This window comes from Globicephala melas, chromosome 2, assembly GCF_963455315.2.
Source record: "Globicephala melas chromosome 2, mGloMel1.2, whole genome shotgun sequence".
In the NCBI taxonomy this organism is placed as follows: Eukaryota; Metazoa; Chordata; class Mammalia; order Artiodactyla; family Delphinidae; genus Globicephala; species Globicephala melas.
This window is the reverse complement of record NC_083315.2, coordinates 169,523,607-169,535,927: the sequence shown is the minus strand read 5'-3', so window position 1 is coordinate 169,535,927 and position 12,321 is coordinate 169,523,607. Positions and strand designations below refer to the sequence as shown.

General features: G+C 40.3%; 1 protein-coding gene across 9 annotated transcripts in view; it reads right to left on the bottom strand.

Annotated features, from left to right (window-relative positions):
• The window catches only part of VRK1 (VRK serine/threonine kinase 1), a 77,969-nt gene extending 65,996 nt beyond the window's left edge, over positions 1 to 11,973 (bottom strand). For 7 of the 9 annotated variants that reach the window (XM_030883416.2, XM_060295260.1, XM_060295261.1 and 4 more), the window contains exon 1: positions 11,858 to 11,972. The gene's annotated coding sequence lies outside the window, so the exon portion shown is untranslated. Of the gene's footprint in view, positions 1 to 5,728; positions 5,747 to 11,857 lie in introns of those variants that run through there. The other 2 variants (XM_060295258.1, XM_070045005.1) reach the window with 2 other exon arrangements.
• Between the last annotated feature and the right edge of the window lie 348 nt (positions 11,974 to 12,321).

The following is a 12,321-nucleotide window of genomic DNA, read 5'->3' as shown; positions in this document are numbered from 1 at the left end:
ACCTATTAAAGCTAAAGATACATATGCCCTATGACTAGCAACTCTACTCTTAGATCTACACTCAACTAAAATGAATAAACATATGAAGCAAGAAATATGAACAAGAATGTTTACAACAGCATTATTCATCAATTGCTCCAAAGTAGAAACTATTCAAATATCCATCTACAACAGAATGGATCAATTGTGGTCTATAATTTGAGGTAGTTTTAAAAAATGGTCACAAATTTTCTGACACACCTTCCATAAAGATGTGAGGTCTAAGTTCCCTCCCCTTGAATCCAGGCAGGGTTGTGTCTATTTCAACCAACAGAGTATAGTGGAAGTGATGTTATGTGACTTCCAAGGATAAGTCACTCTCAGGAAGCTTCCTCTGGGAACCCAGCCAACGTGTTTGAAGAGCCAAAGCCTCGTGGAGAATCTGCAACCAGGGCACACCCACCTTTATAGCAACCACCATACTAGTGATAAGGTGATAAAACTTAGTCCCAAAACAGAAGAGGAAGAATATGCACTGAAGAAAATAAATATAACACCAACCTAAGCCCCTACACATGCAATGTCCAATTTAAGCTTGGTTTCTTATTACAAGGGCCCAGAATGAGGATGCAGGAGCTCATCTCCAAATTGCTGTGATTTTATCCAATACCAGAGAGACTGTGCTCACTGGATATTTCCTAAATCTCCTCTCCTTCTCAAAGGAATCTCTGCTTCTGGAAACAAACATTGACCTTCCTCTTGTTATATATGATCATCAACCCCACTACAGCCTTTTCAGCAGCAAAATCTGAACACTATCCAAAGAGTACACCACGGACTCAAAAGTTGCAAAGAAGCAAAGCAAGTTTCAAGTAGAAGTTTCTGACTCCATTCAAACTGTTTTAGATATACCGCTGGAAAAATAGCCACTTTCCAAAAAAAAAACCAACAAATTAGGTGCTCTGATCAACAATCCCAGATGAGGATTTCTCCGGTGGCGCAGTGGTTAAGAGTCCGCCTGCCAATGCAGGTGACACAGGTTCAAGCCCTGGTCCGGGAAGATCCCACATGCTGTGGAGTAACTAAGCCCATGCGTCACAACTACTGAGCCTGTGCTCTAGAGCCCGCAAGCCACAACTACTGAGCCCACGTGCCGCAACTACTGAAGCCTGCTCGCCTAGAGCCCGTGCTCCACAAGAGAAGCCACCGCAACGAGAAGCCCGTGCAGCAACGAAGAGCCAACGCAGTCAAAAATAAATAAATAAATTTATAAAAAATAAAAAATTAATATGGTTGTTGTTTAACCCCAACTAAGTTTGGAGTGCTGTGTTATGTAGTAATCGATAACCAAAACTAATGTATTATGCAATAACAGATAACCAGAACTACCGAGCTATTAAAAAAAAAACACAACATACTATATATGCAACAACATGGATGAATCTCAGATACAATGTTGAATAAAAGAAGCTTGGTTAAAAGGAGTACGTAATATAATTCCATGTACATGTAAGTTCAAAACCAGGCAAAACTAAGCTATAGTTATAGAAGTCAGAAGAGTGGTTACCAGGGTGGGAATAATTACTAGAAAGGGACACAACAGAGACTTCTGGAGTGCTAGAATAGCAAATGTCTTGATCTTGGTGGTAATTATAGTGTGTTCACTATGTTAAAAAAAAAAGAAAAAAAATCATTGAGCTAGCTAAGATTTATGCACTCTTCCCACTATGTATTGTTTTGAATCAGTAGAACTTGGTAACCTAACAGTTAAGGGTATGAAGGCAAAATAAAGAATGACTCTAAGTTTTCAGGCATAATTGACTAGGTAATGCCATTAACTGAACAGTTAAACCATGGGGCAAATAAAAACAGAAGCAGAAAGCAGAGACAATGTCCTATTCATTTTGTATTCAAGTACCTACCCCAGTACTCAATACACAGTCACTCTGGCTTCCAAGATACTCTTCTCATTTCTATCCTACCTTTCTGCCCACCCCTTCTTGGTCTCCTTTGTTGCCTCCTTTGTGTCCAGCTGCCTCTTAATATTGGGATTCCTCAGCCTTCCGTCCCCAATTCCCCTTTCACAGACGTGCACACGCACAAACGCACACACCTTTCTCCTGTATTTTCAATTTCAGTTGACAGCATCATCATCACCTACTTGTTCTTTTGAACTAGAAACTTCAGAGTTGACCAAGAATTGGGATTGCAGTTAGCTAAATTAAAAAAGAAAAATTTAACAGGATAAACGTAAGTTCTCATGCTTGAGCACCAAAACCAATGCATAAAAACAGAATGAAGAAGATATGGCTTAAACAGATCTAGGGGTTTAATTCAACTCTAGGTTCAACCATGATGTGGTTATCAAAAAGATATAGCTGATAATAAAAATGTAGTATGTAGAAGAAAGGCAGTATTTTTTCCTAGCCTAATAGAAGAAAAGTGTTGTGTCTAAAACCAGAGATGCAACTCAATTTTTTACTAATCAAGCCCTGCCTGGAGTACTGTATTCAATTTTAAGCAGTACAGTTTAAACAGGGGATTAAATCAAAGGAAAGTCACCAATGTGGTGAAGTGACATGAAATCATGCCTTGTAAGGAACAGTTAATGAACTAGATGGAGGTGTTTCAACTCAAAAAGACTGAGGAGACTAGATGACGGTCTTTGAGTATTTGAAAAACCATTACGTGGAACAGGAATTCAGCTTGTCCTACATGTCTCCAAAAGACAGAATTGGGTGGGAGAAATAAGAAAGTAGACTTCCACTCAATCTAAGAAAGAATTTACTAACAGCCAAAACTTTATGAAAAACAGGGACAATTTTGCCTCCCTGGCCAGGGATGCTAAACACCCAACAATTCAGAGAACAATCCCCTACAACAAAGAGCGACCCATCTAAATGTCACCAGTCACATGGTTGAAAAACCCTGTTCTAGAAGTAGTGAGCTCCCTGCCATCGGAGGCATTCCATTATAGACCAGACAATGTGATGATATCCAATACATGACTTTCAAGAATGGTGGGAAATGAGTGGAATAAAGATTTTCTGTTTCGATAACTCTCCAGAGAAAAATACCCTCAGGCATGTTACAGTGATGATGATATGGTGATGATGATAAACACTTACTGAACACATACAGTGGACCAGACATGATACCAAGTGATTCATTGTACATATTTCACAGGTCATTCTCAAAACCACCTATGAAATAGCTACTATTTCACCTTGATGTGATGGTAAAATTAGGTTGCCCTGATATCATACAGCTGTCAATCTTGGAATTCAGATCTACCTGACTCCAACTATGTACATCACTGTCCCAACCATAAATACTAATGACTTCAAAGCTTTCGTACTCTAGAAAACAAATGAAACAGCACGTATTCTAGAAGTATTGGGACAATGTCTGAACAGGTTTGTACTCACTGCAAACCTAGTTGGCTGGGAGAAAGAGTAAAGGATTATTTGAAGTAGTCCAGTGATGAAGGAGAGATCAATTATACTGACTGTCCCCAACTGCCTACTTTTGTAAGAGCCAAGAAGCTCTTATATACCCATGGAATCTCAGTCAGAAGCTGAGATTAATGATGACATCCCTTTATCCATAGGCGTGAAAGCTCAGGATGGACAGACGTTTGAACATCCCCGACTGGGAATCCTGCCCTTAACAAATACACTAGATGCAGATACATGGTTTCTTGGCTGCCTCTACGCAAGCCCATCTGTCAGGATGGCAGTGTGCCTGCTCACATGTTGGTCAAACTGTCACTAGGGCATAGGTGCCAAGCAATGATAGTTTTAAATGGGCAGCTTGCATAGCACTGTAAGAGCTTGCTCTTCTGCAGGGGAAAAAAAAACAAAAAACAAAAAACTCCGCTTTAATACTGAAGGGTTGCAATCACAAGTAAAACAGTCTTGGTCAATCTGAACATTTCAGTGGAAAAAAGATCCAGACTTGTGGAAAAGAGTCAGACTAAGGAAATTAAATCAAACAGAAAAAGTGCTTTGAAGGCAAATAAGTGATTGCACTAAAGCTTTTCACATTGCCAACCTTTCATTAATACACGTCACGGTAATCTCTTATGCAGTAAAATCCTTTGCTCAACAAGTCATCATCGATGTTTTATAAAAATGGAATGATATGGCTTCCCATGTTCTAATTAAAAAGTAGAAATGCATATGGATATTTAGCAGTTTGACGTTAAATAAGTTCTATTTGTTAAGTGGCTATTTTTTAAATGACAGAAGTTTAATCCACATCCAAGATAATCTTTTAAATGCACAAAAGAAGGCAGAAACCAAATGAGTTTCCCAAAGGTGAACAGAAAAAGAAATATAATTTCTTCGGGGAAAGAATCAAGAACAGGAAGTGGATGTTAAAACAGAAACTGAGTATTTTGGGTCACAAGTTAATAAATTAGGACTCGGGGGCTGTCACGTATCACATCCCCCTAACTATAAGGGGGATGGAATAGGTTTAGAGATAGAAGAGGTTCCTATTCTATCTCTAAAGATCCTTTGGATCACTGGCATGAAGTATCTAACATTCTTATTGCTTGGAAATTCTTCCCTCAGACTAAAACTCTAATGCTGCAGTTTGAGCTGTGTGTCCTTGTTCAGTCCTCGGTGATTTTGAAGAACAGCTGGTCATCATCATTCTCCATGTGGTTCTTCATATACAAGTATCAGGACATACTGATTAAATAACCCCTAAGTCTCCTCTTAGCCATGATAAATAAAAGTGATTCCATTAACTTTTCCTCACTGGACCAATTTATCAACTCTTTACGTTTTTATCATTTCAGTTGCTCACCCCTTGGACCCTTTTTAGGTCTGATAAGAAATGTCACCCACATCAACAATGAGCCAACATGTACAATTTACTAAAAGAAGCATTAAAATGAAGGAGTTTGAAAGTCCAGCGGAGTTCCCAGTATCCATCACTGAGGACAGTGGCAAAAGTCTGAAATCTACTATTATTCTTCTAGGAAATACAAAGGACATTGTTATAAAGTGACACCACTGTTTTGGTTTTGTGGTAGACGTCTGTAACACAAAGTACTAAGTCAAGTTCAGGGTCCTGGCTATAACCTGTTCTTCCTACCAACCTATTACTGTACTGCTATACGTGCCCCTAAAACAACTTCTCTTGAAGACCATCTCTCCCATATCATTTTTCCTGCTCAAGAACCCACAGTACATTCTAGTGGCCAATGAAACTGATTATAAACTGGCCAGCAGTTTTCTAGACTCATGAACCAACTATCCTCCCCTTCACTCCCATGACTCCCCAGAACAGCCAGTTCTTACCTATTTTCTCTAGGACCTAACTTTGCTCATGCTATTCTCTAAAATGTGTTCCCACTTCCTCTCAAATCTATACATAAATTTTTTTCAAGACTTAAGGCATGAGTCTCCATACCTTCATACACCTTCATAAATCTGTATTAATTTTCAACCTTCTTGCTTACTCATTTCCTCCTATCTTCATTTTGTATGCAGTTTACAGTGTACAGCCAGCTGATTTTTGATAAAGGTTAAAAAAAATGATTCAATGGAGAAAGGGTAGTCTTTTCAACAAATGGTTTGTCACAGTTGGACATCCATAGACAAAAGAAAAAAAAAAAAAAAAGAACCAAGACCTAAACGTCAAACCCTCTGCAAAAATTAACCCAAAACGAATTCATTGATCAAAATGTAAGACATAAAATTGTAAAACAGAAGAAAACTTGGAACATCTACTTGACCTAGGGTTTGGTAAAGCGTTCTGAGACATGCACGACACCAAAAACGATCCATACATTGGTAAGTTGAACTTCATCAAAATTAAAAACTTTTGTGCTGCAGGAGACACTGTAAGAGAATGAAAAAACAAGCCACAGACTGAGAGAATATATATGCAAATCACATATCTGGCAAAGGACTTGTATTCAGAATATATAAAGGATACTCTAACCTCAACAATAAGAAAACAAATTAGAAAATGGGCAAAAGATTTCAACAGACAAATCACCAAATAAGATATGAATGTGTGGGAGTGAAAAAAAATTTTTCCACTACTCTTCTAGGTTCTTTTGGCTGGTATATTAATTAAATTGACATATGACAGATTAGCAGGAGAAAAACAAATTTAATTACCTCCATAAAAATATGGGACCCAAGGGTAAGTTGGGCAGTTGAGGCTAATATACCATCCTGAGCTAAGGAAGGGGACAGGGGCCTGGGACTTCAAAGGGGAGGAAGGTAACTCAGACAATAAGATCAGGTGTTTTGTTATTAGATGCCAAACAGAGAGGGCTTTCAGATAAAAGTTAGCTCTGGTAATAGCTCTCTCTGAGCCAGGCTCCCTATCTAAATTCATTTGGCAGTTGAAGTGGAGGTAAAAAGCTCTTGAGTCTTGGGTCTCCACTGTCTTTGGCTTAAGGTAATCTGCATGCCATAACGGCACATTTGGGGGAGGCTTTTTCTGAAACCCTTCAAATGGCAAATAAGCACATGTAAAGATGTTCAACATCATTAGCCATTAGGAAAATGCAAATTAAAGCCATTATGGAATACCAATACACACCTATTAAAATGGCTAACATAAAAAATACTGCTAACACCAAATGCTGGTAAAGATGTGGAGAAATTGATCTCTCTTGTAGTGATGATAAGACTGTAAAATGGTACACCTCTGGGAAAGTTTGCAGTTTAAATACACACTTACCCCTACAACCCAACAGTTGCACTGGAGTATTTATCCTAGAAAAGTGAAAACTTATATTCATACTTAAACCAGTACATGAGTGCTCACAGCAGCTTTATTTGTAATAGCCAAAAACTAGACAAACCACAACCTTCAATGGATGAATATTATGTGGCAAAGCCATACAAAGGATGAGCATAATACAATGATCAAAACTAGGAAACTGACATTGATAGTGTTAGTAATAAAAGTACTTACTCAAATTTTAGTTTTTACACTGTGTGTGTGTGTGTGTGTGTGTGTGTGTGTGTGTGAGTGCACATACACACACGTGTATGGTCCTGTGACATTTCATCACCTATAGAGATTCTTATAACCGTCACAATAAACAGGACATACAACTGTTCAATCACCCCAAAGAAACTGCCTCATGCTCCCCCTCTATAGTCACACCATACCCCAAGCCCTCACCTTAGCAAAACTGATCTCTTCTCCATTTCTATAATTTTATCATTTTGAGAATACTATATAATGGAATTCTAATCACACAACCTTTTGAGGTTGGCTTTTTTCACTCAGTACTATGCCCTTAAGCTCTATCCAAATTGTTGCTTGTGTCAATAGTTTGCTCCTTTTTGTTATGAGTAGTGCTCCATTATATGGCTATACCACATTTTATTTGACCATTTACCCACCGAAGGACGGAAGGACGCGTTGGGTTGTCTCTGAGTTTTGGCTATTATAAACAAAGCCGCTAGGAACATTCACATACAGGTCTTTGTATGAACATAAGTTTCTATTTTCCGAGGATAAAGGCCCAGGGGTGCAACTGCTGGGTCATGTGTTTGAAGTATATTTAACTTTTTAAGACACTGCCAAACGAATTCCCAGAGTGGCTGTACCATTTCACATGGGCAGCAACATATGAGGTAATGAAAATTTGAAAGTCACAATTTCTACAATGCTTTCTAAAAGCCTGTAAAACAAGTAAGATTAAGTCTCTTAAATGTTATAATCTGACCTTAGTATTTTTTAAATGGATTTTTAAAACTTTTTTCCTGATTCCCACAAAAAGACTTCTTCTTTATTACCGCTAATGAAGAATGTATAATCAGATATAATCTGTATGTTGACAGCTCTGTTGCTGTATTATATAAGCTGCAATAAGAAGTGGAACAAAAGCAACATTGCCAACAGAAACAGCAAGTTTGTTTCTCTGTGTTCCTGACGCAGTCTATGAAGACTAAAGGCCTAACAGCACTTTCTAACACACAATGTGATCACAGTCCATTTATACACAGTATCAACAACGGCAGTTTGTTCAGCTGTTACTTGGTAAGACAATTTGAGGAAAGCAACTAATCTGAAATAAGGCTGTAGTTATCTTAGCTATAAGATTCCTAACTTCATGACTTTTTAAAAAATTTTGGATATAATTGACAATTAGGTAGATAATGGAGTCTCTCTGGGATTCCTGAAACAAGGAGCTAGATCTGAAGCAGACATATCTATCCCAAATGTAAACAGCAATAAGTCTGCCAGTCTGCAGAGAAAACAAAATAAATGCACAGAAAGAAACTACAAAGCCGTGAAAAGAGTGGGATGGTGCTGCCCTTGTGCCCACCGACTTTCCAGTTCTCATCAGTCCCTTTCACGACCAACTATGTAATTCTGGATATTGAGCTCCGAGACAAATGTGTCCTTACAATATGACAGAACGTTGTCAAATCTCAAATTAATAACCTTGCAACTTAATTACATGACTTCCATCTAGTGTATCTTCCCACTTAATATATGTGGCTTATTGATAAACATTTTAGTATGTATATATATTTAATATTCATCCTAAATATTGGCCAGTGTGGACAGCATCTATATAATTTTCAAATCTGAGAGTACTGGCTTCTATCCCTTGGAGAGAGAGGAGTTATTGCAAAGAATCATCAAAATCCATGTACCTACACTAAGACTAAATAAATAATACAATTCAAACCAAGCTGACAAAAATGTTGTGGCTAATAAAATTCCCTTTTTTTTTTTTTTTGGCCTCACCGCACAGCATGCAGAACTTCCCTGACCAGGGATCGAACCTGTGCCCCCTGCATTGGAAACATGGAGTCTTAACCCCTGGGCCACCAGGGAAGTCCCTAAAATTCTTAATAAATTTACTCACCGATATTACTAGAAGTAGTTTCTTGTCATTAGTATATACTGGTGAATATTAAAAATCAAATTCTAATTATGGGGGGAAGGGCAGACTTAATACCTCTCCAGACTCTCTAGAGAGCTTTTCTTTCATCAAGTGTCCATATGTCATCCAGAAAAGAAGAGCAGAATGTGCTTGAGTTTGAGTGCAAAGATTTAAGATGACATTGGGAGAGATGGAGCAGGAATAATTGGGCAAGTGCATGAAATTATTTCCAAACAACCACCTCAAAATGTTAGGTACTTAAATATCATTCAGAAGCTAAGGGGACAAGATATTAAAGGGCACAGCCCTCTTTATAGCTTTATAATGGCACGTACGAACATATTCACAGGAATTCGGATCAAAAGGGCCAAACATGCCCTAGAGTATAAAGACATCTTGGTTACACCACCTAGCTAAATGCTTTGTCAGGATTCTATCACCTTTCTAAATTAATACTACACCCTTATTCCATATTTTCTACATTTTATCACTAAGAGTATAGTTTTCCAAACGTGCCATACACATTTGACTCCTTGTGTGGTGGTGGCTAGACAACCGAAGTCAAAAAGAATGACCTCTATTAATCTAAAAGAACACTTGCTTCGACAAAACACGATAGCAAGAAGAGACTCTGCACCCAGCACAATTCCTGACATACAGTAGCCACATGACATCTGGTGAATAAATGAGTCCACCTCTGCTTACTCTGAAAAATAACCTTGGCAAACATGTAAAACGTCCTACCAGTCTGAAAAATATTCTCCAGGCCTATTCAGTTACCCATCATTCTTAAAACCCATCAAGACCAATTTCCATGAAAGCCTCACTCACACACAGAGGCAGCATTTACTTTCCATTAGGTTCAGTGCCTGATACATGGAGATATCAACATTTGCACACTTGCATAAATTCAGGAGTCATCCTTCTTCTTCATTTCATATAAGGTAAATTTTTAAGCTTTGCCTCATTTCCAGTAAGTTTTATTTATCAAATCAAAAATACTTTCAAAGTTTCATTTTTTAAATCAAAATTCTATTCATAGCACATTATATCTTCTTAGGGATGGTTTTAAGGGGAAAAAAACATAGCTGTCAAAATAAAAATCTTGTTTTTCTTTCCTAGACATCTGGGACATTCACTTATGTATTTATTATTATTTCACATTAGTTCTCAAATTTAAAAAAAAAAAGCTGGCTTATTTAAGAAATTTAATTTTAGGATCTGTCAACATTTTGAATGCACTACTGTTATTTTTAAAATATACACTTGCATCCTGGAATAAAACTTAGCATAAGCTTTCCATATAACCATTTCCTGGGCACTAACTAACTTACTATATGCCAGGTTCTGTGCTTGACACATTCCTCCATTTTCTCATTTGTTTAACAAATATCCTCTCGCGTTTTTTGCAGCGCTGAACATTAAGAAGCCATTACACTCTAAACCTGATATTTGCACTAGATACTAGTACTAAACGGACAGTAATGCTTAACACAAGTTTACTGTCATTGGATTCAAGTTGTGTTACCATATTAACTCAGAATCTGATCAGCAATGATGAGATGCACAGAGAATAGCACCTGTGGCAGCTTCGGCAGAAGCTAGCGTTAAGTGACAACTTAAGTTGCATTCCCTTCCACAGGTAGCTGATCAACATCACCCTACCCACCCAGAAATTTAATTCCAATTGCTACAGGCCATTCTGAACAGCACAAACATAATTTGAATAAGATGATTATATAAAGAACCCCTGCCCCCCCTCTGAAACTACTTTAAAATTGTAGATTAAATTCTCCCCAGAAGTAACACACTCAGCATGTCATGGAAAATAAGGGGCCTTTATTCTTAACTCTTAAAAACAAATGCTGCCCTACATTTTTTTAAAACTCTTGCAAATTTCAGACTCCACAGATGGGCAACTGCAGTTTAAAAAAAAGAAAAGAAAAAATAATAATTAATGAGACTCTTTGACAGTTCCCTGAAACCGCCACCCTCCCAAGAGCAAAACTGGTATTTCCAAGTTGTTCCAAGAAGGCGAGACGGGGGAGGGAAAGGAAGAGTCAATACAAAGCATCGGGGGGAAAAATGGGTGACTTGATAGAAAACAAGTTAGAAAAATGGGTGGCCTCAGTAGGAACCCAGTGGCTGCTTCCCCTTCCTCGCTCTCTCAACCCAGCGACGCTGGTGCTGTTCGTCGAATTTAAATAAATCACCTATGAGTTTTAAGACCGGAGCCAAAAATTATTTCGACAGAAGGAAAAACTATTTGCTGCCCTTGAATACAGCTGCATCAGCAAAGGGAGCCAGCCTGCAGCTACGGAGAGACAACAAAGGACAACCGTCAGAAGGACGCGAAAATCCCTCGTATAACTCCCCATGGAGCTCCACCGCCTTGAACCCTGCGGTTAAGTGCAAGCTCTCACCCGGCCTCAGTCGGATTCTGCCAGGTTAGAAAGGCCTGGAACGCTATCCTCCGGGGAGCGGGCTCCTTCCCCCAACTCGGATCTCAAGACCAACGTCACCTCTCCTGAGATGCCCTCCCTCAATCCCACCACTGTGGCCCACAGTCGCCTGTCCTCATTTTAAGGGAGCTTTTCAGCATCTGCAAAATGTCATATTTGCTTCCATTCAGTTTCCTCTGAAAAGGGTGAGCTCCAAGACGGCGTAGGGAGCCCGGCGGTCTAGGCTGGCCTACAGAGGTCATCTCCCAGACCCAGCCCGAGCAACCAGGAGGCGGTGCAAGTATGACCAGCCTACATGCCGTCCAGAACCGGGAACTGAACCTGGGGGACCAGCCTGGCCGGTGCAGGCAGCCCAGGGCCGCAGCGGGGCCTGAGGGAGCCCCGGCGGGAGAGGACGCCAGCGGCGCGCCGTCCGCAGCCCACTGCGCCGCCCAAGGTCACGGCCGCCCCGCGCCGGCCCAGTCCCCGGCCTCCCCCTCCACGGCGCCCTCTCGGCGCTGGCGCTCTCGGACCGCTCGGCGCATGGCCGCCCTACCCCGAGCTGCAGACCCGTCGCCTTCCGCTCAATACGAACTTCCCGCCGGTTTCGCCGACTCGCAACTCTTCAGCTGCTCCGGCCCCTTCACACCCCGCAGTATGCGGCCTTCCCATTGGCTCAGGCGAGCGTGAGAGGCGGGGCGAGCGGGAACGCGCGGAGCGGGGCGGAGCCCGAGATGGCCCCGCCCCCTCCCCAGAAACGCCTGGAGCCGCGGGCCGGCGCTACCACTGCATGCTGGGAAATGGAGTCTTTTACTGGCAAAGCGAGATCCCGGTCCCTCTGCCCCCGTGGGCTTCTGGGAAATGTGGTCTACAGCCTCGGAGTCCGTCCTTCTGGTCAGATGCTGTACCCGGCAAAGCTGTAGGAATTGAAATAATTGTTGCCAGTGTTCGCAGTAGCTTTATTTATTAAATTATAATAATAAGTGTGTTGACAAAGAGTTGGATGTAAAAGAAGTCCTA